This window comes from Gopherus evgoodei, chromosome 7, assembly GCF_007399415.2.
Source record: "Gopherus evgoodei ecotype Sinaloan lineage chromosome 7, rGopEvg1_v1.p, whole genome shotgun sequence".
NCBI classification, from domain to species: domain Eukaryota; kingdom Metazoa; phylum Chordata; order Testudines; family Testudinidae; genus Gopherus; species Gopherus evgoodei.
In genome coordinates this window covers 23,363,813-23,386,441 of record NC_044328.1, presented here as the reverse complement: position 1 = coordinate 23,386,441, position 22,629 = coordinate 23,363,813, and positions in this window count along the sequence as shown.

Genomic DNA, 22,629 nt, shown 5'->3' with positions numbered 1-22,629 from the left:
AGATACTAATGATATCAGTGCTTTTTTTTTGGGGGGGGGGGGGAAGGAACAATAGTCCTCTGCTAATTCCATCTGCACAGCTCTCTCTCACACTGCAACAGAGCTGTCCTTTGTTGTCACTGAAGGCAGAACACAGTCATTGTTCATATTAGGCTTAATAATATACTGTAAATTCTTTTAGAAAAGGGTAAACGTTGTGATGGGATCTAAATCAGGCAAGTAGTTTTACAAAGCTTTTCAGGCAAAACACCTATCAGGGTTAAAAAAAAAGTTTTCAATTACAAGAAGACAAAAAAGCTCTTAAATATAATAATTATTTTGACTTAAGAGTTAGTGATAGATAAGCAAGAGTGATGTTACTTTAAAAAAATTGATAAGTAGCTTGAATGTTTACAACTGATCTTCTCTGGAGAATAAAATCTCCACATGTTTTATTCAAAATGCTAAGGGCATCAAAGGTATAGAAAGATTTGTTTCCTTAAGAAGAAAGTGCACACTAGTAAACATGGAACTGGTCCTCATTTTATAGTCATCAGATGCTATGATGTTCATACTTCTGCTATCTGACAAGGACCTATTATTTATATGCTTCATGAGGATTTCATTCATGCATAAGTCTCATTGGGTAAGGAAGAATTTTGTCATGTCCTCTGCCTGGATATATTTTATCTCTCTGTACCAGTCACTATATAGTCTAGGGATGTGGCATGTTGGCACAAGGCATTCATATTGTGACTATTTTAAATAAACTGGATAATTGTTCTCGACCTGATTTATTTTTACCTGATGCAACACCGAACTAACTATGATGGATGGAGACCATGTTATATTGGCTCAATGTAAAGAGGGCATTTGTCTGAATTATTTTAATAAGGGCTGTTGTTTCATGAAGAAGGCAGGAACATGAATTCACTCAGCTGAGTGGTCAATGAAATGCTCAGAAGTAAAAAATAACATATCATCCCCTCAAAAGAAACTAAATTACCCATTCATGAATTCATGGTAATCTGTTTTTATTGCTACTTAATGGCTTGTTGGATCTGTGCAGTCCTCTGCAGATAAGCTCAGAAATGCTACTTACGTTGGAACATCTTTCATAGCTGTAAATGCTGATCTTAGAGTAAAACATATTAAGAATTCACAGACATGAATTTCTGGCATTCTATACCTGTGGATCCTTTTCTTTTTGAAAAATTCATTTTTAAAATACTTAAATTCATATAAAATACTGCATATCCCATTTCATTACAAGCAAGGAAGAATAGATTAATTCCATATGTGTTAAAACAGTCAATGGAGCTTATTAATCAGAATCATAGGCCTGGAAGGGACCTTGGGAAGTCATCTAGTCCAGTCTCCTCCTCTCATGACAGGACTAAGTATTACCGAGACCATTCCTGACAAGTGTTTGTCTAACCTGCTCTTAAAAAGTTCCAGTGATGGAGATTCCACAACCTCCCTACGCAATTTATTCCCATGCTTAAACTCCCTGACAGTTAGGAAGTTTTTCCTAATGTCCAACCTAAACCTCCCTTGCTGTAATTTAAGCCCATTGCTTCTAATCTTGTCCTCAGTGGTTAAGAACAATTTTTCTCCCTCCTCCTTGTAACAACCTTTTATGTACTTGAAAACTGTGATTATGTCCCCTCTTAGTCTTCTCTTTTCCAGGCTAAACAAACCTATTTTTTCAATCTTCCTTCACAGGTCATGTTTTCAAGACCTTTAATCATTTTTGTTGCTCTTCTCTGGACTTTCTCCAATTTGTCCCAATCTTTCCTGAAATGTGGTGCTCAGAATGGACACAATACTCCAGTATCAGAGGGGTAGCCATGTTAGTCTGTATCCACAAAAACAACGAGGAGTCCGGTGGCACCTTAAAGGCTAACATTTATTTGGGCATAAGCAGGGTTTTTGCCGCCCCAAGCGGCAGGGAAAAAAAAAGCCGTGACCATGGCTTCACCGTGCTACTTTATTCTTCGGCAGCAGGTCCTTCCCTCTGAAGGAGACTGAGGGACCTGCTGCCGAAGAGCCGGACGTGCCGATCCAAGCACTTGCTTGCTGCACTGGTGCCTGGAGCCAGCCCTGGGCATAAGCTTTTGTGGATAAAAAACCCACTTCTTCAGATGCATGGAGTGAAAATTACAGATACAGGCATAAATATATATTGGCACATGAAGAGAAGGGAGTTACTTTACAAGTGGAGAACCAATGCTGAATGCCAATTTAGGGTCGGTGTAGTGCACTCCCAATAATTGATGAGGTGGTGTCAATACCAAGAAAGGGAAAATTGCTTTTGTAGTGAGCCAGCCACTCCAAAACCACTATGCTTATGCTCACTGTACTTCGCTGTAAGCCAGCCACCCTCCCCTCCCTGTTTTGATCTCTACTTGCAGAGGCAATAAAGTCAGTATTGTTTCTTATTCATGCATTCTTTATTACTTCATCACACAAATGGGGGGATAACTCCCAGAGTAGCCCAGAAGAGGTTGGGGAGGAGGGAAGCAACGGGTGGGGTTGTTGCAGGGGCACCCCCTAGAATGGCATGCAGCTCATCATTTCTGCAGGATGTCTGGGGCTCTGACCTGGAGCTGCCGTTTGCCTCTCTGGTTCTTTAGTAGGCTTGCCCGATATTCTAGGCAGGACTGACTCTCCATTAGACAAAACTTAAAGAAGAGAGTGACCTGGAGAGTCATTCCCATTTTTGTCCGGACACCCCCAACTGACCTCACCGAGGCCGACCAGGAGCACCCATGACAGCAGCAGATGGTACAGTGTGACTTTGTCAACTTGCAAAGCAGCAGACGGTACAGTAAGGCTGGTAACCGTCTTTGTCAACTTGCAAAAGGCAAGGGGATGCTGCTGTGTAGCACTGCAGTACTGCGTCTGTCAACAGCATCCAGTAGACATACGGTGACAGTAGTGAAAAAAGGTTGAACGGGCTCCATGGTTACTGTGCTATGGCGTCTGCCTGGGCAATCCAGGGAAAAGGGGGCGAAATGATTGTCTGCTGTTGCTTTCACGGAGGGAGGCTTGACTGAGGACATTTACCCAGAATCACCTGTGACTCTGTCTTTGCCCCATCATTTCATTGGGATCTCAACCCAGAATTCCAAAGGGCGGGGGGAGACTGCGGGAACTATGCGATAGCTATGGGATAGCTACCCACAGTGCAAGGCTCCGGAAATCGACACTAGCCTCGGTACATGGACGCACACTGCCAAATTAATGTGCTTAGTGTGGCCACGTGCACTTGACTTTATACAATCTGTTTCCAAAAATCAGTTTCTGTAAAATCGGAATAATCCCGTGGTGTAAACATACCCTAGAAGTGCTTTGCTGTATATATACTGGTCTAGCTATACTAGTAGATCTGGCCTGAGGGTGTTAGCCAGAACTGGGACTATGTAACTTACAGCAGATGCAAGTAAAATTCTACTACTTAAAAAATATGGAGGATGTCCAACTGTTTGACATTCTTGATCTGCTGATTATATAGAATAGCATTGGTTTAGTCCTCTATTACTGCTGCCTGTTATTGCAGTTGAGTACTCTCTATTACCCTGTCAAGGAATATGGTTTGGCCTGGTCCCTCTTTAAGGCAGCAGAGAATAGTCGGATGGGATCAAAACCATCTACTTTTGGGCAACTCATCTCAGCATAAAGGCCTGGAGTTGGCTTTTCTACATACATGGGTTTGGGCTTGTTTTGAGTAAGTTCATTGTGGAAAAACCATATCGTGCTACTTCACTGTCTTACCTCAGCTGTCTTAGCTGACCTTATCTGCTATACAGGCTCACAGAGAGAAGGTTGGTCTTCTAGATAGTGAAGATCCATCTTAAGAACACTTTGTTAAAAAAAGTGAATAAAGCATGATTTTAAAAGCTTCCCCATTTAAAAACTGAGTAATTGGCTATTCTGTGTGTACATTGCTGTTTTTGTAACGTGTTCAATATAGTCCTTAATATGTCCTCCAGAAGATCTCGATTCCATAATGGTCATCAAGGACTAGTCTGTCCTCCTGAAGCAGTCAGGTATAGTCACAGCCTGGAATAAGTTATCTGCAGCTGAGTTAGAGAGTATTTTGTCTCCAGAGTCAGGATTACATTTATACAGTATCCACAGTTGTCATCTATGTTCTTTGCATTCTTCCCCATAAGTTCTACAATTGCTAAAAAGTTAAATATAAACAAGTAAAATATTAATTTATGATTTTTTTCAAAGATGAAATGTTTAATCAAGAAATCACTTTCATGTATTTACCTAGTGAAGTAAAATATGACCCAGTCAGTTACAAGTATAAGTATTTTCATATTTATTATGAATTATTTTCTATCATAATTGTAACTGAGTATCATCTTACCAGTGAAAAATGTCATTATTTGGCAATATGTGAGTAATCTGAGGAATACAGAACCCACAGAAACCCATAAAGTGAAAGGTTAACTGTCTTCAGAGGGAACCAGCCAGAAAACTCTGTGGTGATGGGCATCTATATACAAATCTGGATGGATGAATGAATAGTGCCTGCCCTTCCCCAGAGAAGCTATAATAGGAGTATCCTTTTCACCAAGGTTCATTATGTCAAATATATAAACAGGAAGAGGAAATGCCTTGGGGCTTGCCAAGGAAGATGAGTAACTTCTGTCTCTTTACTCCTAGTTTGGGGAGATCCCAGACCAAGCCCTAATCACAGAGCAAGGATAACTTGAGAAACTGACCAACTTGTTCACAGTAGGGGGACTGCATTTTTTTGCCAGACAATTTAAGTTACGGATGTTTATTTCATCTTTATTTTGGTTTCTCCTGGCTGAAGCAAGGCTGCCTCCATTAGACACTGGACTCTCCCCTTTGGGCCAAGCTGAGGAAAGCCTTGGCCTGACTGTGGAAGTTGTCCAGGGCAAAGGGGCTCCACGCTTAAATCCAGCTAGTGTGCTAAAAATAGAATGTAGCTGCAGCTAGCTTCCCCATGCCGGCACACATTATCTGAGATCCTGGGCACATATATGCTATTTTTAGCACACTAGCTCAATGGGAGTTAGTGCAAGTATGTCTCCTTAAGCTGGGAATAACTTGAAGTGTAGACTCACCCAAAGAGCCAAAGGATGAAATTCTGGCCCCACTGTAGTTAGAGAGTTTTGCCATTGACATCAATAGAGCCAGGATTTCACCCAATGTTTTGTTTTCCCCTTTTGTTGTGTCCCTCCTTTTCGTTGGTACATAACCCTGTAGCCTTAGGCTGCCCTTGTAGAGGGAGCTTTAGAACCTCAGTTCCCTGATGAGCTAGTGCAATGTCCCATGATATCCTTCCAATCAATAGTTTGTTTATGATGGAATTATGGTTCAGGTCAATGGATGTCTATATGTGAAAGAATCTGATGAAGTGCATGGCTTTTTAAAATTCCTTTCTAGACAAAATGTGGTTGGAAGACCATTGTAAAACTTACTTACAGCTTTCTGTTTTGTACTGGGGCCCAGAGACTTTGGTAATGGGTTCATTTTTAAGTAAACTCTTCCAGACTGGGACCATCTCTTTGTTATGTGTTTATACAGTGCCTTGCACAATGGGAGGGGGACCGCTAGAAAATCCCGTAATAAAATAATAAGAGATTTTTTTTAAAGTACGGAGTTTGCAAAATATATCTAATAATCTAGAGTTGTAGATTTGTAAAGACATAACTGGCCTAATTTTGTGTAAATCAGTGCAGAATATGTCACTGCAGCTTCATTATAAATGAAGTTCTTTCATTATAGAATGATTTCTGGAATTGTTTTCTCTATGTAGAAAGTTTTGTTTCCTACTCAAATGTGTATCTTGTTTCTTTCCTTACCGAGGACATTAATTATATGCTCAATTATAAGATGCATTTAAAAAAAAAATCTTTTGCAGAGTTCATATAATTGCTAGAGACTCTCTTACAAAGGCCTTTTAAAATTATTTGGATCCAGGGGTTTTGGTCTGAAAAATACAGCATCTTCCTTTGCAAGTGGATAAAATCTTTGTTCAGAATACTTTACTGTAATGTGAAATAAAACTGCTCCTTTGAAATCAGACCAGAACTTGAAGTTCAGTGATATTCATGAAGCAGTGGATCTACCCTGCAAGCAAGCAGATTAAATATAAAATATCAAATGGTGTGAAGGGGCTTACTAGGACAGTGTAAGGCCACAGATGAGACTTCTGCATTCCAAATTCTCTTTCGTGATCTTTGGAAATAACAAGCTTGAAAATATAACTACTCAGTTAGAAAATTTTTGGAAGTGTAACAAGTTAGCTTAATAACGGTGCCTTTTCAAGAGATTTTCAGTACCTGAACTCTAAACAAAAAGTCCTGTTCCTCCACCAGACTTCTTAACATCAACAAGGTTGTCAATAACCTGCAGTATTCTGGATTCTGCATTCACAACCGTTGCAAGAAATATTCTTCAAGGGACATAGAAAGTGTGGCCAGGAAACTTCTGATAAAAACCTAATGTACAAAACTAAAAAAAAAAAATGCAATAACAATGGATTTGGGGGAAAGTAACTAGTTTTCCAGACAAAGCAAAGCTAAAATGTGTTTCATCTACACTTTCCGACAAGATAGAGAGTGCAAGGTTTGTATATGACTACTTAACTATAGGAAAATGCCCATCTGTTTATTTAGGGGAAATTATTACATAGTAATAAAATCTTTTAAGATAATATGGTGATGGATGTAATGGAAATGCCCAAAATGGATTTATACATTAAACTATATGTTTCATTTATTTATCTGATTTTTCAGTTTAGAAAAGAAGCCATACATATGCCCTTACAATGTGCATTACTGGCTATTATAATGTTCTTAATACAGAAAAAGCTGATGAATAAGGGTCTGATCTTGCAATGGGACTACTTGTTCAAGTAAGAATTACTTGCTAGAGTAAGTCGTAGTACCATCAGGTCTTTTACATTTATTTATAAGACGACCAACTCTAAATTACACAAACTTGTAATAGTATCAATTTAAGAGTCTGTTGAAAGTAATTAATTTTCTTAGCCTTTAAAATTCTAGGGGGAAAAATCTGAAGTTAGTTTTTTTTATATGTTTCTATTGTTTAATTTACGCATATGTAATAAACCTGAATGGTCTTTATATATACTGAATGTTTCAAACAATATAACTCATTTCATGTTCAGGAGAAATTATTCTGTTTTATAAAAGAGAACTGTTATGTGAAAATAACAGGGATAAGAAAGTTTTAAAGATTAAAATGCCAGGGAGATAAACACATTACTTTGAAACATATTTGTATTCTCCAGCTAGTTCAAACATGCAGGCAATTTATCTTTCAAAAAGTAAACATGCATGAAATCTGATCAGCTTTTTATTGTACATGGAATAAATTATGCAAGACATTGTAATAGACTCCTGTGTGGCTCATTTACACATCTTTTGATAAATGTAATATGCAGCTTCCCCGTACTTTGTGAGACATTAACCTTCTTACATATTGATACTGCTATTCTGAAATCTGATGGGCAGTCAAAGACCCGTCTTTCACCCTTTGGAAGAAAGCAAGTCTCCTACCCAGGAAGGACTTGCTCAGTATTCTACAAATGTAGTTTCTTCAGAGTCCAGTGTCTTATGTGAATTCTCATCTAAATATTAAAGATTTAAGGAGATCAAATAATTGCAATTATAACAACACAGCAAAGTGTTATTTAAAGTATTGCAATCATCCAGTGTGGAAGATGGGCAATTAGAATACAACCAATTGGTGCTTGATGGGAAGATACTGATTATTCACCAGTAATTAACAGGAACCATTTAATAGTTCTTTTGGTGTTGTAAGATAATTCAGTTCATTCAGAACTGATCAAGAGAATGGTCAAGATCTTCAAGAGTGACTAGTGATTTCAGATGCCTCAATTTTTGGATGCCCATTTAAGACATCTTAAATAAGCCTGACATTTGAGAAAGTGATGAGCCCAATCTCAGAAAATCAGTTCCCTTCAAGTGTCTCAAGTTAGGCACTCAAAAACTGAAACAACCAAAATCAGTAGTCGCTCTTGAAGATCTTGGCAAGAGTGATTGTTACATATGTGTCCTGCAAGAGTGTATGCAACCATAGGTTGTTTCTTTTAAAATGCTTGGTTTGATATATTAGAGGAACTATAAAGCTATGCAGCTGTGTTTAGAGAGCTTTGAGAAATAGTTATAGGAAGCTTGCTGATAAATAACAGTGCGTTTCTACATTGCGTGTGATGGTCTGATTGTGGAAATAAGTTTGCAAAAGTTCTTTTTTCCTGCAAAGAGAAAAGACAGCACAGGGAACTGCATCAGGGAGAAGTTAGATCACCAGGATAAATAAAACACCCCAGCACACTATGCACTCAGATGCTTCACTGAGGCCCAAAGGGTACCTGATCTGGCCCTTCCTGGCATTGCCTGTGGGGCTGCCCAAGAGATTCACAGATTTTCAGGATTGAGCCAGATCTGGGAACTTCACTACACGATGCCTGGTGTAACACCATCAACCGTGGTCATTCTGGCTGGTGCAGTGGTCCTCAGTAAACTATCCATATTTGATGATGAGGACTCGGCTAGGCAATGAACATACATAGTAAGAGAGAATCCCTGCTCCCAGAGAGCTTACAGTCTACATAACAAATAGTTTAGATGTGAAGGTCTGTGCATTTCTCTATACTTTGTGAAAGAGCGAGCACCGTCTTACCTGCCACCACTCCAATATACTTTCCACCTGGCTACTTTTTGCAAGGTGGCTGGCCTCTTCAAGGGGAGATGGGTCCCAGCCCAACCTAGGAGACACATAACTCCCTTGCCCAAGTGGAGAGAATGAGTAATGTCATGTGACACGTGAGTCATGTAGAGAAATCAGGCCTCTGGGGATAGATAAGAGAGGCCTGTGGAGACTATAAGACAGAGAATGCCTTGTGTCCTTTGGAAAGGAGACTCCACATAAAAAGTTTTGGGAGTTGCTCCTAGATAGGGAGAAGTTTGGTGTGATCAGTCCCACACAGAGACTATTCTTAGCTCCTCGGGACCTGGACAGGAGAGTGCAGAGAGGTAGTACCAGCAGAAGGGCTGGAGAATAGCAACATGTGAGCTGAATGAGAAGCCTCAGCCAGGGAGTTGTTTTTTTTAAAGTTCAAAAACAGCCCCCAAGAAGAGGCGTTCTAAAAGGCCATATGAAAGCTTTTATGAGTTACTGAGGAGCCCAAGAAGGGAAACTGGGGTGGCAGCAGAGGTAAACCCCATCCAGGCAAGTGGCTCAGTGCCTCTATGCCCAAACTGGAATCGAAAGAATTCAGCAAATATGGTCGTTAAAAGGTCTTGGAAGCTACTGACCACATAAAATTCTTTTTCTCACTTCTCAGGCATACCTGATGGTCAGTGATTGTGTGACAGGCATCATCTGCTCCAGAGCATTGGATTAATGATGAAAGATTGTTCTCTCACTCCCCTCATGTTGCAGTACAATTGTAATTAGTGGATTGTATGCCCAGTGTGCAGGATAATAGCAGTATTGTAAAACTAAACATTCAAAACATGAGACTTTTTAAAAAATGGAATTTTATTTGCTTTCTGATTTTTTTGAACATGTAGAGTAGATTTAGTTGACACATTTTGGGGCTTTTCTCCAAACTCGGAGGCTGAGGAACATACTTTCATTTTTAATAAATGATCCATAATCCTTTACATCCGGGAGCTAGAGTTTTAAGAAAAACATATAAACTGGTGAGATGCAACACTGTTTAATAGTGCCAAAGGATTGCAGACAGTGGGATTAATTCCTGGTGTCTGTCAATCTCTGAGAAATTTTTAAAGAATTTTATTATCCATGGGAGAAGTTAGGCCAAGAAGGGATCTGAGAGCAAAGATCAATTAAACAGACTTGCTATTTTTCTGGAATCTTTGTGCCAAATTTTAGACTAATTAGCAAAATCATTCTACTAAACCCTTGACTTGGTAAGATATTTGAAAACTAAATATTTTCAGTTTAATTTACAGTTTATTTGATGGGTTTAGAACTTGTGTGACAGGGAAAAATTGCTCATTAGTGAAATTATTCGCTGGCTGCTGGGATGGAAGAGTGTCTCTGTTTCCCTACGTTGGGCATGAAGTGTCAGCTGCTGAGCCCACTGTCTGTCTTAGGTACTTATACGGTCCTGATTATCAAAGTATCTGAGACCTTCTTAATCTGTCTAGTGTGTTTATCCTTGCAACACTCCTGTGAGTTAGGGAAGTGCTATTAGTCCATTTTACAGATGGGGAACTGAGGCACAGAAAGACTCAGACTCAGAGCTTTAAATATATTTCATTGGGGTTAGGTGCCTTTTAACATCCCACTAACCACCTGTCTGTATCTTTAGGCACCAAGTGACTTGTCCAGGGAAACTGGCAGAACAGGGAGCTGAATCCAGATCTTTTAGAGTTCCATGGTAGTGCCCTAAACACTGGATCATCCTTATTCTCCAGAGTGCACCACTCTGAAATCTCCCACTAGCTAAAGACTACTAGTTTTAACTAACTCAAGTTTCAAACTATCTCAAACAAAATCAACATAGTGAAAACAAAAAGAAAGATCGTAATTGGCAGAGCTCTCATATGCTCTGCAGGTTCTTCTGGGTCATCAGTCCAATCTGAATGACAGGAACTTATTGCCTCCTCCACTGCAGCTATCACTGCAACACTGATCATTAAAATGTCTTGAAGAACGTGAATGTCAGCAATGGCTGTCAGGATGTGAAAATCAGTCATGCAGTTAGAGAAACTGTGTCAGTTGGCTTCACCCACAACATTAACATTGTAAATGTGGTACAATAGCAAATGTATTCCTTAAGCTATGTTAGTGTGTGTGGGGGGTTGTTTATCAAAAAGCCCAGCAAATAAGTATAAACAACTTCATATTTAAGAGAAAAGGAAGTCTGATCATATACTTGCATAGCTGGAAATCTGTGGCCTACTTAATTAGAAATTATTAAGTACTACAGAAATTGAGTAAACTAAACTAAAGCAGAATGGGCTGTCAGTTTTCCACAACTTTTAAAGGTGTCTCTAAGGCCTGGTCTATACTACGATTTTAGGTCGAATTTAGCAGCATTACCTCAATTTAACCCTGAACCTGTCCACACGATGAAGCCTTTTTTTCGACTTAAAGGGCTCTTAAAAACTATTTCTAAAAGAACGACTTCTATAAATTCGACCTAATTTCGTAGTGTAGACATACCCAAAATTTAGCCCTTGCCTCTAGCAGACTAAAATTGTCAGCATGTATTGATTTATGAAAAAATAGAATAGAATAACATTTTATAGCTTCTTCCATGAAAAATATAAGTCAGTACACTTTGTAGAGTTAACCAGTACCACTCTAGAGTTTAACAAATCCAGAAGAGTTAGAAGATATAGGCAAGGAAGATAGGGTCATTTATAACAGCAGGTTCTGGGGAGGAGCAGATCATCCCCAAGATGTGGAGAAGAGACAGGAACACAGGCCCTTATTTCCTCTGCACAGTACATTGGGATTGACTGGATATGTGGTGGGACTGAAAGGATGGTACATTGTGCATGTTCCCTCCACACAATAGGAAGCAACTGAGCTCCAGTGGATAGTGCTTAAATGGTACAGTATGGTTCTCAGAATCATATTGAGAAAGCTCCCGTTCCCCCAAAGAGGTCTTGCCTTAGATTTTTAGCTGGAGGAAGCTGAACTGAAGTTTCTGTTTTCAATTCTCTTGTGATTTTAATAGTCCATTTTCGAGACTGGTAAGTGTACTGAAATAAATCAAATAAATAAGAAATTGTCATTACTGTGCCTTGGTCTAGGATAACTCTCAGAATGTAACTGTGACCGAATGCTTACCTGTATTCACAGCCTACACACCATTGTAATAATCTTTATCCAAAGTATGCATTGTGATGTATCATTTGAAAAAGAATAAGCTGCTGGTCAATAATATCTTGGTTAAATGTGTGTAGCAACATTATATGTAAAGTTATGAACATAAGCTGAAATTGACTGAAATGTGTTGACCAGATAAGTCTGCGGAGGGGGTAAACAAAGACAAAGGACAAGCTGATGCTTCTAGCTGTGTGTCATCAAAGTTGATTGGCAATTACCAATCAGGTGGCCATTCTTTGGCATCTAGGGGGGGCAGGAACAGGTCAATCTGCATTTTAACAAACAAAAACATAGAACCTCTTTCACCATGAGACTTTGTCTCCATCCTCACAGCAGGAAGGAACTTTATCTAGGGGTAGCCCTCAGGAAAATGCATTTCACAGGGTGACTGGACTATAAAAGTGAGGGGCAAAATACTTCAGGTTCTCTTTCTTTCTCTCCCTCTTCTTTCTCTTTCACCCAAGACAACAAAGGAACCAGACTTTGGACTTTGTGAGGGGTTCTGACCTGAGAATTTGGTCAGCCCTATTTCTGGGAATGGATGGTAAGGATTTTACCTTAAACCAAGTCTGTCTTTTTAAGTTTTACTTACTAGAATGCATTTTATATTTATTTCTCTTGTAACCATTTCTGACTTTAATCCCTTAGATTTTAAGTGAGTGCAAGTATATCCCTTTGTAGTTATACATTTGTCTTGTTTTTAAATCAAAACTAATCCACTGTTGTGTTTAAAGTGAACTGTTTGGGTAACTCCAGTTGAAGTGGCAAACTGTTGGATACTGACCCCCTAATGGGGCAACAGGCCTATAATATCTCAACCCCAGGAGAGGGCTGGACAGTGCAGAACACAAGCTTTTTGGGGAAAATTTGAGACTTGGGAGTGTGTTGGGGTCACCCTGCAAGCAGAGGTGAAAGAAAGCTGGTACGGTCAGGTACGGCTTCTCTAGTGGTGATTTAAAGAGCCCAGAGCTCTGGCCCCTGCGGGAAGCCCCAGGCCCTTTAAAGCACAGCCTGAGCCCCGCTGCTGAAGCTCTGGTGGTGCTTTAAAGGGTCCGGAGCTCCCCACAGTGCCCAGAGCTCCGGCCCCTTCAGGGAGCCCTGGGCCCTTTAAATCACCGCTGGAGCCCTGCCACCACTACCCCAGTGATGGCAGGGCTCTGGAGGCAATTTAAAGGGCACAGGGCTACCTGCAGTGGCAGGAGCACTGGGCCCTTTAAATCCCCGCCTGAGCCTGGCTGCCAGAGTCCTGGAAGCCAGGCCTGGGGATCTCTGCTGCAGCCGGAGCCCCGGGCCCTTTAAATCACTGCTGGAGCCCTGCCGCCACTACCCCAGCCCTAGCCCAAGCCCTGCCACCCCGGGGTAGCAGTGGCAGGGCTCCTGCAGTGATTTAAAGGGCCCAGAGCCCCTGGGCCCTTTAATTTGCTCCTGAGCCCCAGGGCTCCCAGCTGCCTCTGCAGCTGGTAGCTCCGGGGTGATTTAAAGGCCCTGGGGCTCCCAGCCATAGCCGGAGCCCCAGGGCCTTTAAATCTTGAAAGGCCCGCCTCTTCTGGTTGAGGCCATGCCCTGTGCAGGACTCTGGCATACCGGTAAGTCCTTTAAGTTACTTTCACCCCTGCCTGTGAGTGGCATCCAAGGCTAGTGGAAGCTGGAGTGTGACTGGAGTGTTGCTGGCAGGCTGCAGCTATACACAGACAATCTGGGTTTGATCTGCATGCTGTTTCGTTGTTTGTGAGGGGCCCAAGTTGGGAACTACAGAAGCAAAGCATTGCAAGGCACCCAAGATTGTAGGGTAGGTGGGGATGCAACTCCTCATTAGTCTGGATTGCATCCCAGAATGTGCTAACCTACAGCCCAAACTTTGATTACAATAATTTACTTGGTGACTGCAGTATTGAGTAGGAATGCAGAAATTTCAGGTTGAGATCTGTGTATTCAGTATGCAAAGGTGCAGGATATTCTAGATAATAACGTTTACCACTTATGTAGAACTTCATTTTTCCAAAATTCTATACAAAACAAGTTTCATATCAGTCCCCATGAGAAGAGGGAACTGAGTATTATTGTCACTTTATGGTGGAAAGGCTGAGACACTCAGAGTGAAGTGGTTTGCCTAGGCTCACACAGTGAGTCAGGGGTAGCTCTCAGATTAGACTTGGGTTTTCTTGGCACCTGGTGCCATTGTGCAATCTCTTAGACTGCAGTGCCTCTTGAGAGATGCTCCATGATCCTTGCTGAGCACTGGAAATTAGAATCCAGCCCTTATGCCAAAAATGGCATATTTGGAGAAAATTCTGATTTCATATAATTTAGAGCTGGAAGGGACCTCAAGATGTCATCTAGTCTATCTCTCACCCCTCATATACTGAGGGAGAATTAAGTATACCTAAATGAGCTTATTTTTCATGTGTTTGTGAAATATTTTATAAAACCACCGTGTATGCTAGAATACAGCCTCTTGCATTGAAAACTCAGTACTGCAAAACAATGCTTATAAAATAACGTGTGCCACGAATAATCTCAAATCACTTTACGGGCTTTTTGTCAACATCATATGGGCCCAGCACCAAAAAGTAGTCCTCTCCAAAATCAAATAGAGTAGTCCTTCTTCACCAGCAAACAGCAACTTTTAGGGGGGAGTTTTAATGTAGCTAAACATCTCCATTAATGATCTGGATGATGGGATAGATTGCACCCCCAGCAAGTTTGTGGATTACACTAAGCTGAGGGGAGAGGTAGATATGTTGGAGAGTAGGGATAGGGTCCAGAGGGACCTAGACAAATTGGAGGATTGGGCCAAAAGAAATATGATGAGGTTCAACAAGGACAAATGCAGAGTCCTGCACTTAGGGCAGAAGACGCCCATGCACTGCTACAGGCTGGGGACTGACTGGTTAAGTGGCAGTTCTGCAGAAAAGGACCTGGGGATTACAGTGGACAAGAAGATGGATATAAGGCAGCAGTGTGCCCTTGTTGCCAAGATGGCTCATGGTATATTGGGCTGCATTAGTAGGAGCATTGCCAGCAGATCAAGGGAAGTGATTATTCCCCTCTATTTGGCACTGGTGAGGCCACATCTGGACTACTGCATCCAGTTTTGGGCCTCCCACTACAGAAAGGATGTGGACAAATTGGAGAATGTCCAGCGGAGGGCAAAAAAAATGATTAGGGAGCTGGGGCACATGACTTATGAGGAGAGGCTGAGGGAACTTGGCTTATTTAGTCTGCAAAAGAGAAGAGTGAGGGGGGATTTGATAGCAGCCTTCAACTCCCTGGACTGGGGGGTTCCAAAGAGGATCAAGCTCGGCTGTTCTCAGTGATGGCAGATGCCAGAACAAGGAGCAATGATCTCAAGTTGCAGTGGGGGAGGTCTAGGTTGGATATTAGGAAAAACTGTTTCACTGGGAGTGGTGAAGCACTGGAATGGGTTACCTAGGGAGGTGGTGGAATCTCCATCCTTAGAGGCTTTTAAAGTCTGGTTTGAAAAGCCCTGGGGTTGGTCCTGCTTTGAGCAGGGGGTTGGACTAGATGACCTCCTGAGGCCTCTTCCATCCCTAATCTTCTATGATTCTAATTGTATACATCTGGGAACAAAGAATGTAGGCCATATTTATATGATGGGAACAACATCTTGGGAAGCAATTACTATGAAAAAAATGTGGTTGTGGTGGATAATCAGCTGAACATGAGCTCCCAATGCAATGCTGTGGCCAAAGGGGCTAATGCAATCCTGGGATGCATACACAGGGGAATCTTGAGTGGGAATAGAGAGGTTATTTTACCTCTATATTTGGCACTGGCATGACCAATACTCTGTCCATTTGTGCTGTTCACAATCCAAGAAGGATGTTGAGAAACTGAAGTGGGTTCATAGAGGAGCCACAAGAAGATTAAAAGATTAGAAAATATGCCATATGGTCATATACTTAAGGAACTATTTAGATAACTGTGGTGGGGCAGTTGCCCCACCCCCATGTGAAAGGGGGCTAGAGTAGGCCAGAGAGGCTGCGCAGGCTGGCAGCCAATTAAAAGAGGGCTTACTGAGAGCCAATCCAGGCCAACATTGGAGACAGCCAATCAGGACTCAGCTGGACCATATATAAAGGCTGCCCAGAACAGCAGCAGGCATCCTCTCCCAGACCTTCAGAGGGGGAGGTCCGTCTCCTGAGTGAGGTGACCAGCACCTGGAACAGTAGAAGAGAACTCCAGCTCCTTACCTGCCAGGCTGTGGGACCTGAGGTAAGGGCCTAACTGGTGCAAAGGGGCTGAAAGGGAAGTGGCTAAGGAAGAGAGGTGCACAAGGGGAGAGAAGGAGGGCAGGAAGGCTGCCACCAAAGAGTCCCTGGGTTGGGACCCAGAGTAGTGGGTGGGCCTGGGTCCCTCCTTTTGCCCCTTGCATGAACACCCAGCCAGTGGATGCGGTGAGAGTGGATAGCATCAGACCCCTGACACTAGGGGTTAGACTTTGGGGTGTGGTTGACCATAGTGGCTGGGGTGCAGAGAAGGACTGCTAATAACACCAGACCCCCAGAAGGGGGTGAGACTGGAATAGTGGGCACTGCTGGAGAGCAGTGTCCTGAAGAGGGTGCTGCTGAGTGGGAAGCAATGTGGATCCAGATAACAACAGGAAAGGAGTAGAGCAGGGGTTGGCAACCTTTCACAAGTGGTGTGCTGAGTCTTCATTTAGTCACTCTAATTTAAGGTTTTGCATGCCAGTAATACACTGTTAATGTTTTTAGAAAGTCTCTTTCTATAAGTTTATAATATATAGCTAAACTATTGTTGTATGTAAAGCAAATAAGGTTTTTAAAATGTTTAAGAAGCTTCATTTAAAATTTAAATTAAAATGCAGAGCCCCCCAGACTGGTGGCCAGGACCTGGGCAGTGTGTGTGCCACTGAAAATCACCTTGCATGCTGCCTTTGGCATGCATGCCATAGGTTGCCTACCCCTGGAATAGAAGATAGATGGGACACAGCCAGAGGTAGGTGCCCTGCCAAGGACTGAGCTAATTCCCAGAGTGACCAGCAGGAGGTGCCATGGTGGTGAGTCCCAACACTGTTACAGTAACAAGAGAAAGTTAATGGGTGACTTGATTAGTCTATAAATACTTATAGGGGGAACTATTTAATAATGGACTCTTTAATCTAGCAGAAGCAGCAAAGAATCCTGTGGCACCTTATAGACTAACAGATGTTTTGGAGCATGAGCTTTTGTGGGTGAATACCCACTTCATCAGATGCATGTAGTGGAAATTTCCAGGGGCAGGTATATATATGCAGGCAAGCTAGAGATAATGAGGTAGTTCAATCAGGGAGGATGAGGCCCTGTTCTAGCAGTTGAGGTGTGAAAACCAAGGGAGGAGAAACTGGTTTTGTAATTGGCAAGCCGTTCACAGTCTTTGTTTAATCCTGAGCTGATGGTGTCAAATTTGCAGATGAACTGAAGCTCAGCAGTTTCTCTTTGAACTCTGGTCCTGAAGTTTATTTGCTGCAGGATGGCCATCTTAAGGTCTGCTATAGTGTGGCCAGGGAGGTTAAAGTGTTCTCCTACAGGTTTTTGTATATTGCCATTCCTAATATCTGATTTGTGTCCGTTTAGGTCCTGTGATGGTGTTGCTGGTGTAGATATGTGGGCAGAGTTGGCATCGAGGTTTGTTGCATGGATTGGTTCCTGAGCTAGAGTTCCTATGGTGCGGTGTGCAGTTACTGGCGAGAATATGTTTCAGGTTGGCAGGTTGCCTGTGGGCGAGGCCTGGCCTGCCACCCAAGGCCTATGAAAGTGTGGGATCATTGTCCAGGATGAGTTGTAGATCCCTGATGATGCGTTGGAGAGGTTTTAGCTGGGGACTGTATGTGATGGCCAGTGGAGTCCTGTTGGTTTCTTTCTTGGGTTTGTCTTGCAGTAGGAGGCTTCTGGGTACACGTCTGGCTCTGTTGATCTGTTTCCTTATTTCCTCATGCAGGTATTGTAGTTTTGAGAATGCTTGGTGGAGATTTTGTAGGTGTTGGTGTCTGTCTGAGAGGTTAGAGCAGATGCGGTTGTACCTCAGTGCTTGGCTGTAGACAATGGATCGTGTGATGTGCCTGGGATGGAAGCTGGAGGCATGAAGGTAGGCATAGCGGTCGGTAGGTTTTCGGTATAGGGTGGTGGTAATGTGACCATCACTTATTTGCACCATGGTGTCTAGGAAGTGGACCTCCTGTGTAGATTGGTCCAGGCTGAGATTGATGATGGGGTGGAAGCTGTTGAAATCATGGTGGAATTTTTCCAGAGTCTCCTTCCCATGGGTCCAGATGATGTCATCAATGTAGCGTAGGTAGAGAAGGGGCGTGAGTGGACGAGAGCTGAGGAAGCATTGTTCCAGGTCGGCCATAAAAATATTGGCATATTGTGGGGCCATGCGGGTGCCCATAGTGGTGCCACTGATCTGGAGATATATATTGTCATCAAATTTGAAATAGTTGTGTTTGAGGATAAAGGCACAATGCTCAGCAGCCAGTTGTGCTGTGGCATCAGGGATACTGTTCCTGACAGCTTGTATTCCATCTGTGTGTGGGATGTTTGTGTAGAGAGCCTCTACATCCATGGTGGCTAGGATGGTGTTTTCTGGAAGGTCACCAGTGCATTGTAGTTTCCTCAGGAAATCAGTGGTGTCACAGATAACTGGGAGTGCTGGTGGCATAGGGTCTGAGTAGAGTCCACATATCGAGACAGTCCTTCAGTGAGAGTGCCAATGCCCAAGATGATGGAGCATCCAGGATTTCCGGGTTTGTGGATCTTGGGTAGTAGATGGAATAACCCTGGTCGGGGCTCTAAGGGTATGTTGATTTGTTCTGGTGTTAGTGTAGGGAGTGTCCTGAGTAGATGTTGCAGTTTCTTAGTGTACTCCTCAGTGGGATCTGAGGGAAGTGGCCTGTAGAATTCGGTGTTGGAGAGTTGTCTGGCAGCCTCCTCTTGGTAGTCAGACCTGTTCATGATGACAACAGCACCTCCTTTATCAGCCTCTTTGATGATGTCTGGGTGGTTTCTGAGGCTGTGGATGGCATTGCGTTCTGCAGGACTTAGATTATGAGGCAAGCGATTTTGTTTTTCCACAATTTCTGCCTGTGCACGTCGGCGGAAGCATTCAATGTAGAAGTCTAGACTATCATTTCCTCCTTCAGGAGGAGTCCATGTGGAATTCTTCTTCTTGTGCTCTTGGTGGGAGGGTACTTGTGTATCAGTGCGCTGTTCAGTGTTGTCCTGAAAGTATTCTTTGAGATCGCTGCAGAACTGTATCATGTTGGTGGGGTGGCAGGGCAGAAAGAGAGTCCCCGAGATAGGACAGACTTTTCTTCTGGGCTAAGTGTGTAGTTGGATGGATTGACGATATTGCTGGGTGGGTTGGGGGTACCACGGTTGTGGTCCCATGAGGCAGGTAGGAGTTTAGACAGCTTACAGTCCTTTTTCCTTTTGTAGAGAGGTGAAGTGAGTAATGTAGATCTCCTGTCTTATTTTAGTGAAGTCCGTTTGTATGGAAGTTTGGTTATTAATGAGAGTCTCCAGGTTGGAGAGCTCTCTTTTGATGTTTTCCTATTTGCTGTGTAGGATGCTGATCAGGTGGTTCCTCAGTTTCTTTGATAGAGTATGGCATAATCTCTCACTGTGGTATATGTAGTATGTAGATAGCAGTGGATTTTTTACCTTTAGTCCGTTTGGTATGATGTCCATCTGTTTGCATTTGGAAAGGAAGATGATATCTGTCTGTATTTGTGCAAGTTTCTTCATGAGGTTGATGGATTTCCACTCCATACGGCTAAATGCAGTGCCTTGCATGGTGTCAAGTATCAGAGGGGTAATCTAGCAGAGAAAGGTATAACATGATCCAGTAGCTGGCAGTTGAAACTAGACAAATTAAGAATGGAAATAAGGCCTATCTTTTAACAGTGAGAGAAATTAACCACTGGAATGACTTACCAAGAATCATGGTTGTTTCTCAATCACTTGCCATTTTTTAAATTAACATTTGATGTTTTTCTAGAAGATATGCTCTAGGAATTCTTTGGGGGAAATTCCAAGATTCACTTTTTTTCATTAGCTGACATTTATTTTCCCCGCTCTAGTATTTGACTAGGGACAGTCTGAATTATGTTGATATAACAATTGAGATCTGCAGATCATAATTATATGCACAATCTAGATGCATCAGTATAGTAATTATGATATTTAAGGGAGGGCTTGGGAAATGCACACCATTAGATAAAAGTCATAGCTAAAGTTAAGATTCTGACACAGGTATTTTTAGTAAAAGTCAGGGACAGGTCATGGCAATGAACAAAAATGCATGGAAGCTCTTGACCTGTCCCTGACTTTTACTAAAAATATCCACGGCTGCTGCACCTGCTGTGGGGCTGACCCAACCCCAGATGCTGCTCCAGGATCCAGGGACTGTGGCTCCAGCAGTCAGCCTACTGGCCAGCTGCTCTGGTGGCCCTGGGGCTGAACCCCAGGGACAACAGCTGCTCCGGTGGCCCCAGAAAGTCCCAGAATCCATGACATCCACAACAGAATCTTATCCTTAGTCACAGTAGTCTAGTGAATGAATGCGTTCTGAATACTTCCATGCTGTGCTCAAAGTCATGGCAACCATATTAGATTTGGATATATTTCAGACTGCTCAGAAATACAACCGAGGAAAAGAAAGCAGTGGCAGGAAACAATTCTTCTGTAAAGAGGTTGTTGCATCATACAAAGAGCATTTTGGAATGGCTACCGCTCAGCTGAACATTATGAATGAGTTTCCATGGAAAAGAGTGCAATTGCAATGAGACATCTACTAACACAACAATTGTGAGTAGCTACAGATCCTACCTGCAAAACACAGCCACAGGGGTAGTTTATTGCCGGAACAGATTGATACTAAAGATGAATTTAAGTAAACTATTTGTATTTTTTTTAAATTCATAAAAATATATTTAATATAGAAATTCATTAATGGAATCTGTGCAGACTGAAAATACATTGATTTCTAATTTTTAAAACAAAATATTTGAAAATTGGTACCACATTTATTAGCTTGGTTAGACCCAGCCCAGTGTTTCTCCATCTACTATTGAAGATGTTGTCAAGTCCTGAAGTAGTATATAGAATGCAGCTCCCTGCTCTGCTGTAGGTGGTGGTTACGTTATCACATTTGTAGGGGAAGTACAGACCTCTAAAGTCATAAGTATTTTACTACACCTTTTAAATTCCTAGGTCCAGATTCTCTGCTGGCCTAACTCTATAGAAGTCAGTGGTGTTATGCCAACAGGGAAGTTAAGCATGAGTACAGCCACGCTGGGTGAGATTCAGCCCACTGTACAGGTCCCATACAAGTGTCTATGCAGTAAAATCCTATTCAAATGGCTTACATGATCCATAAGGTGTCTACACCAAGGTGAACTTTGTTCATAAGAGATGTCAAACAGTTGTTAGTTTATTTCATAAAAGCACTCACCTATAATAATTGAATATTCTATGTCAATTTGTGGTAGGTTCAGAGATGTCCGTGCACAACTAAGCCAATTCATCTCAGTCTAGTGCAACATTTTTGAAAGCAAAATAAAAATGAGGCTCATTTGGATTATAGAACCAGAGCATTTTTATTCATATCCAAACAAGGGAATAATCTACCATTTAAAATCAGACAAGGGATATTATCTCTGTAATAAAAGGCAATTGAGAATCTAAATGAAAAATCTAATGCTTTTTCATGCTGATTTATTTTAGATTAGAAAAAGTTAAACCAGCTGTAAACATGAATTGATGGAGCTTGAAAAGAAAATCACTGTAGAGTGATATATTTCTGTTTCATGGTATAGGTTCAGACTTGCATTAACAAAAATAAGTTGATCCATAAGCTTCTTCAATACTTAATTACTGCTGCAGAAGAAAATGTAAGAGATCAATTATCAACATGATATGTTGGCATAGATCAGTTTGGTTTAGGTTAACCATCAAAGATTTATGCTATCAACATAAGGGTGAAATGACTATTGTGATGGAACAAAAATTTCAGTTCTATGCAGACAGTGCAGCAGGAGCCATCAGAACCACTTACACACACATATGGGTGTATGACAAATGGGTAAACTTCATCCACAGAGCTTGGTAATGCAGGCACTATGTGCTTAAGAAGGCCCAATTCTGTCTTCATCTGTGCATGTTTGCATATCATGTTGAAATGAATGAGAGGCACACAAAGTAATTACATAAGTAGTGGATTTTTAGCTGCAATTCAGTTGCTAAGGGAAGGAAGAACAAACACCCTATAACCAGCCATTCCTCTTTGGACAGTTGTGTTAAAGAGCATCCATATGGGAGAACAGGGGGGCTGAACCCCAAAGAATAAGTAATTGAATCAACTGATTCTAAACAACATTATTGTACTATAAAAGTGCATTAGTAAGGTTTTTTATGAAAGATGGTGACCCTCTGGTCATTAATATTGTGTGGTGTATATACAGTTAGTGTGTAAAGAGTGGTATCTGTGCTGGAAATATGTTCCTAAAATATGTTTTGGGGGGGCATTCCTGATAAATGTGTTTGTTCTAGCAAAGGGATGTGGTTTTTCCTTGTTACCTGTGTCTTCAGTGTAAATTGAGCAAGTTGATGCCAGGCATACGAAGCAGCAGGGAAATGGGAAGTCAGTGGAAAAAGACAAACAGAGGAGGAACAACTTTATCTGGGGCATACACTTCAAAAGAATACATTTCTAAGGTTTACA